The sequence below is a fragment of the Pleurodeles waltl genome, chromosome 12 (assembly GCF_031143425.1).
Source record: "Pleurodeles waltl isolate 20211129_DDA chromosome 12, aPleWal1.hap1.20221129, whole genome shotgun sequence".
In the NCBI taxonomy this organism is placed as follows: Eukaryota; Metazoa; Chordata; class Amphibia; order Caudata; family Salamandridae; genus Pleurodeles; species Pleurodeles waltl.
In genome coordinates this window covers 633,178,946-633,186,000 of record NC_090451.1, presented here as the reverse complement: position 1 = coordinate 633,186,000, position 7,055 = coordinate 633,178,946, and positions in this window count along the sequence as shown.

Genomic DNA, 7,055 nt, shown 5'->3' with positions numbered 1-7,055 from the left:
GATCTATTCCTTGATCAGGACATATGGGGTATCAATGGGACTCAAGGCTATTTCGAGCAACAGTAGAAAATACACAAGCATAATACGCAAAAATGAGTATACCATAAATCAGGGAATTATAAAACAAGGCGACTAAGTACAGTTTTAGGCTGTTTTGTTAACACAAGAAAGGATGTGGTCAGATACTGAAGGGCCTACGTGCTCCAAATAGATCAATATTAGTGGATGAAATATTAACTTAGAGATTTAGGGCCACATGTAGGTAGGTTCAGATTTGTGACCTGCAAATTGCGAGCCAGATCGACTCGCAATTGGCGAGTTGCAAATCTGAATGTACTATGGTGTCCCTGACACCATCTGCAATTCGCAAGGGGGTCGCAAATGCCCACCTCATGAATAATCATGAGGTGGGTCGTAATTTGCAACCCCCTTGCGAATGGCGGCCCTCACAGGGAAGGTGGCCTGCTGCAGACAGCAGACCACCATGCCTGTGACTGCTTTTCAATAAAGCAGTTTTTTTTTTTTGTAATGCAGCCCGTTTTCCTTAAAGGAAAACGAGATGCATTAAAAAAAAAAAAAATGAAACATTTTTGTTTCATTTTTTCAGAGTAGAAAGTGATCCGTAGGACCACTGCCTGCTCTGAATTTTTTTTACAGTGACATTCACAACGGGGAAGGGGTCCCATGGGGACCCCTTCCCTTTTGCGAATGTGTTAGCCCCCATTTGAAATGGGTGCAAACTGCGATTGGTTTTTCGCTGTTTGCGACGTGCAAAAAGCTACCTTCATGTGGCCCTTAGTCCTCTTTTTTTTAAATTTCCTTTATTAGTTTTTCAGTAAAAGGGTACAGACAATCATCAACCCAACCTTGTCAGCAATAGCAGTTAGAAAGCAGATGACAATAACATTGCATTAGATGGTGATCATAAGATATGGCATGTCAACATATACAGGCTAGAACAATCCCTACCCATGCTCAGTTGTACTTGGAATTCTGAAAAGTAAACAACAGTCATCACCTTTCATTAATAATTTGTGTCATTGCAGCATCTTTAGAGGGTATACATGTTGATAGCCCCACCTACCATGGTGGGGGAGAGTCAACTGTGGGGGGAAAACAACTTTACTAGTGTCTAGTCTGGCGTGATGAGAGATGGTGAGAGTACCACCTGTTCACAAGGGGATCTGCGCCGCAGGAGCAACACAGAGGGGGAAGGAAGATAGTGATGGTCCCTGCTATGTGCCGGGCTTGAGGTATCATTGTTTTGCGGTTATGGGGAGAATCACGTCTTAGGTTGAGGTTCATAAGGAAGATTCTCTTCAAGGCCCTTGATAGGATGATGACAGTGTTCAGGGCGGGGGCAGTGTTGCAGCTACAGGAGATATGTTATGGGTTCCTGCCTCAGCAGTCGATTGTGAAGCTTGTATTTCTGCTAATTTAAGCAGGTAGATGTCCCATAATGTGGCCACTCAACTCCTGCCCTGGGATCTATGATCGCGTGTGTAGGAAAGTACCATCTTGCCTGGCAAGTTACCCCCATTTTTATTGTATGTATGTTTGTTTTTTGCCTATGTGTCATTGGGATCCTGCTAGTCAGGACCCCAGTGCTCATAAAGTATGCCCTGTATGTGTTCCCTCTGTGGTGCCTAACTGTATCACTGAGGCTCTGCTAACCAGAACCTCTGTGTTTATGCTCTCTCTGCTTTTAAAATTGTCACTGCAGGCTAGTGACTAATTTTACCAATTCTCATTGGTACACTGGAACACCCTTATAATTCCCTTGTAGATGGTTCCTAGGTACCCAGGGTGTTGGGGTTCCAGGAGATCCCTATGGGCTGCAGCATTTCTTTTGCCACCCATAGGGAGCTCAGACAATTCTTACACAGGACTGCCACTGCAGCCTGAGTGAAATAACGTCCACGTTATTTCACAGCCATTATTCAATGCACATAAGTAACTTATAAGTCACCTATATGTCTAACCCTCACTTGGTGAAGGTTAGGTGCAAAGTTACTTAGTGTGTGGGCACCCTGGCACTAGCCAAGGTGCCCCCACATTGTTCAGGGCAAATTCCTCAGGCATTGTGAGTGCAGGGACACCATTACACGCGTGCACTACATATAGGTCAATACCTATATGTAGCGTCACCATGGTAACTCCGAACATGGCCATGTAACATGTCTAGGATCATGGAATTGTCCCCCCAATACCATTTTGGTATTGGGGGGACAATTCCATGCATCCCCGGGTCTCTGGCACAGAACCCGGGTACTGCCAAACTTGCTTTCCGGGGTCTCCACTGCAGCTACTGCTGCTGCCAACCCCTCAGACAGGTTTCTGCCCCCCTGGGCCCTGGGCAGCCAGGTCCCAGGAAGGCAGAACAAAGAATTTCCTCTGAGAGAGGGTGTTACACCCTCTCCCTTTGGAAATAGGTGTGAAGGGCTGGGGAGGAGTAGCCTCCCCCAGCCTCTGGAAATGCTTTGATGGGCACAGATGGTGCCCTCTCTGCATAAGCCAGTCTACACCGGTTCAGGGAACCCCCAGCCCTGCTCTGGCGTGAAACTGGACAAAGGAAAGGGGAGTGACCACTCCCCTGACCAGCACCTCCCAGGGGAGGTGCCCAGAGCTCCTCCAGTGTGTCCCGGACCTCTGCCATCTTGGATACAGAGGTGTGAGGGCACAATGGACAGCTATGAGAGGCCAGTGCCAGCAGGTGACATCAGAGACCCCTCCTGATAGGTGTTTACCTTTCTCAGTAGCCAATCCTCCTCTGTGGGCTATTTAGGGTCTCTCCTGTGGGCTATTCCTCAGATAACGAATGCAAGAGCTCACCAGAGTTCCTCTGCACTTCCGTCTTCGACTTCTGACAGGGATCGACCGCTGACTGCTCCAGGACGCCTGCATAACCGCAACAAAGTAGCAAGAAGACTACCAGCAACATTGTAGCGCCTCATCCTGCCGGCTTTCTCGACTGTTTCCTGGTGGTGCATGCTCTGAGGGCAGTCTGCCTTCACCCTGCACTGGAAGCCAAGAAGAAATCTCCTGTGGGTCAACGGAATCTTCCCCCTGCCAAAGCAGGCACCAAACTTCTGCATCACCGGTCCTCTGGGTCCCCTCTCATCCTGACGAGCGTGGTCCCTGGAACACAGAAGCTGGGTCCAAGTGTCTCCCACAGTCCAGTGGCCCGTGTGTCCAAATTTGGTGGAGGTAAGTCCTTGCCTCCCCACACCAGACAGTAATCCTGTGTACTGCGTGAACTGCAGCCGCTTGGGCTTCTGTGCACTTTTCCAAGACTTCCTTCATGAACAGCCTAGCCCAGGTCCCCAGCACTCCGTCCTGCATTGCCCAACTCGATGAGTTGGACTCCGACATCGTGGGACCCTCCTTTGTGACTCTGAGTCGACCGCTGTCCTCAGATCTTCTAGGTACCTGTTCAGGTACTTCTGTGGGTGCTGCCTGCTTCTGCTGGGGCTCTTTGAGTTGCTGAGCGGCCCCTCTGTCTCCTCCTCCAAGGGGCGACCTCCTGGTCCTTTATGGGCCCCAGCTGCACCCAAAATCCTCAACCGCGACTCTTGCAGCCAGCAAGGCTTGTTTGCGGTCTTTCTGCGTGGAAACAACTCTGCATCCTCCAGCACGCCGTGGGACATCTTCTGAGCAAAGGAGAAGTTCCTGGCACCTTCCGCAGAATCTTTGGCTTCTTCCACCCAGAGGCCTCCCTTTTGCACCTTCATCCGGGGTTTAGTGGGCTCCTGCCCCCCCCTGGACACTTGCGTGACTCTTGGACTTGGTCCCCTTCCTTTACAGGTCCTCAGGTCCAGGAATCCGTCTTCAGTGTTTTGCTGGCAGTTGTTGTCCTTGCAGAATCCCCTATCTCGACTTTACTGTCTTTCTGGGGTAGTAGGGTAACTTTACTCCTACTTTTCAGGGTCTTAGGGTGGGGTATCTTGGACACCCTTAGTGTTTTCTGACATTCCCAGCGATCCTCTACAACCTACACTAGGCCTGGGGTCCATTAGTGGTTCGCATTCCACTTTTGGAGTATATGGTTTGTGTTGCCCCTAGGCCTATTTATACCTATTGCATCCTATTGTGATTCTACATTGTTTGCACTACTTTTCTAACTGTTACTTACCTGTTTTTGGTTTGTGTACATATAATTTGTGTATATTACTTACCTCCTAAGGGAGTATATCCTCTGAGATACTTTTGGCATATTGTCCCTAAAATAAAGTACCTTTATTTTTAGTATTGTGTTTCTTATAATATAGTGCTAAGTGATATAAGTGGTATAGTAGGAGCTTTGCATGTCTCCTAGTTCAGCCTAAGCTGCTCTGCTATAGCTACCTCTATCAGCCTAAACTGCTAGAACACCTCTATTCTACTAATAAGGGATAACTGGACCTGGCACAAGGTGTAAGTACCACAAGGTACCCACTATAAGCCAGGCCAGCCTCCTACAGCGTGCTAGTGCATTAGTCTCTGCCGTGGCCCACCGTGAGGTTGTATGTAACCAATTATCAATATTAGAGGGTTGTGCTGCCTTCCATGACATGGTGATAAGCCTCTCAAACCGTATTAACGCTAAGTCTACAAATTTTAAATAATGTTTAGTCTCCTTAGTTCTTTTAGTGATCCCTAGAAGGCAAAGGAGTGGGTCTGGTGTGAGCGGTGTATCTATAATTTCTGATACACGTATATTCTGCTTTCCTACATATCGCATATCGGAGCTTACAGAACCTCTCTGGAATGCACTTCTGAGTTCAAAGAAGACCTTTATTGTTGTTAATTCTTCCCACCCACAAGTTCTTGAAAGACAAATTAGTAGATTTCAAGCACACGTTCAAAAGAGTAAAAGTAGTTGCAGCAATGAAAGCAAAATATATCACAGTACTTCTCAGTTGCAATGTACACAGCCAATATATGTATGATTATAGTAGCAAAGCATAAAAGTCAAAATTAATCACCGTATGAGCAAGTAGGACCTATCTTCAGCTTCATCTTTCTGGGGTCTGCAAGTTGGTGACTCCGGTCAACTGCGAGAAAGAGATTATCTACCCACACGGGAGACTGGCAACTGACGTCTAGCTCCAGCCTGAAGTCAAGCAGATTCGAATCTAACTCACTGTAGCCCAGAGTCATCCTTACAAAAGCGTGCCCCCTCCTCTCAGACACGGCAAAACTACGCAAGCCTTTGGAGACTGGCCAGATCTCCTAGACTTCTCCTATTCCCAAGGCTGAGCAGAAAGGAAAACACCAAATGTACTCTCTCTTATCAGGTCTAGTCTGGTGTGAAGAAAACAGCTTGGTTCATCTTGTGGAAAAACACAGCTTGGAAGAATACAGACATCTGCGATGTTTCAACTGCAATGTCTAACTCCACGTTAAAGCCAATAGGCAGCTAACCTAAATATCAAATGTAATGTCTAATGTCATGTGAAAGCCAATAGGCAGCTAACCTATCATGTCAAAGCCAATAGGCAGCTGAGCTGAATACAAAATGTAATGTCTAATATCATGTCAAAGCCAATAGGCAGCTAAACTGAATACAGCATGTCAAAGCCAATAGGCAGAATGCAGAATGTAATGGCTAATGCAATGTCAAAGCCAATAGGCGGCTAAACTGAATACAGAAAGTAATGGCTAATGCCATGTCAAAGCCAATAGGCAGCTGAACTGAATACAAAATGTAATGGCTAATGCCATGTCAAAGCCAATAGGCGGCTAAGCTGAACAAAACATACAATATGCTACTGGTGAACACTGAGCAACTAATATGCGCAGTGGTGAAACACAAAGTCATTGGTCAAACACAATTAATAGCATCACAAGGTAGTAGGACTCAGGACCACACACAGCGTAATGTAGGACACTCTCATGTCACTTGTAAAAGTGGTGTTATCGTGCCCACATCTCGGGCAATGGGAAGAGGTTCCCGGGAATATTTTATGTAGGCGATGTGGTGTTAGGTATGCTTGGTGTAAATAGTTGAATTGTGTATACTTCAATCTACTGTTGTGTGAGACATACTTCACCCGCTCTAATGTCATTTGCCATTGCTCGCTAGTTAAGTTCTTGCCTAAGCAATCTTCCCATCTGGCTTTATTTCGTGGGTGATGCACAGTTTGAGGTTCTGGCGGTGCTAAATACAGCGCCGAGATTGCCTTGCGGTTTTGTCCCTGAGACAACATACAGTGTAGCCCGCTGTGGGCTGGAGGTTCAGCTTGTCCCATCTGCCATATTTTTTCTCTCACTGCAGTCACTTCATTGTGGGCAAGGAATTGTCCTGGGCCCAGGCCATGTGTTTCCGTAAGGTCTCTGAAAGGTAACAATAAGCCATTACTGTACAGATCCCCTAAACATCGTACCTCGCTGTCTTCCTAAGAGGCAAAATTGTACAGTCTCTCAAGGCATTCAAATTTATGGAAATTTCCCACAGTGCGAGTTGCAAGGAGTACGGCATCAACGTCTTCGATGGTTGGATATAACGCTTCCACACTAACCGTGCTGTCCGCATTAGCAGGTCTGGAGCAGAACGTTGCGACCCAGAGTCTAGTAGCCATTCAAGCACCCCTTCCTCGCCCAGCAGGGCCTGTACTATGTCCCTTTCCATTGTCTGATCACCGGCTATCCTTCGCATGGGTCATTGCAGCTGCAAAGTAGTGTTCCATGTCAGGGACCGCCATTCCTCCATCCCCCATTGGTTCCTGGAGCACATTGAAGGGAAACCTCTTTCGACCCTGACCCATATAAGCACCGTTAGTAAGCTTCTCAAGGTTTGAAAAAAGGATCTCATGGGGATTACCGGTAGTGCTACGAAAAAATATAAAAGTCGGGGCAGCACCAGCATCTTAGCTATGGACACTCTATCCATGGGAGACAGGGTAGTCGTGTCCAGAAGGGTAAGAAGTGGCATATGGATGTCAGAGCTCTGCCATGATTTCCCTCAAGCAGATCGGCATCTGTATGATATATATGCACCCACAGGTACCAGAAGGTACCCTGTGTCCAAGGAAGTCGCTCGCCACCCAGGTGTGTAGATTGTGGGTTGTCCGTAG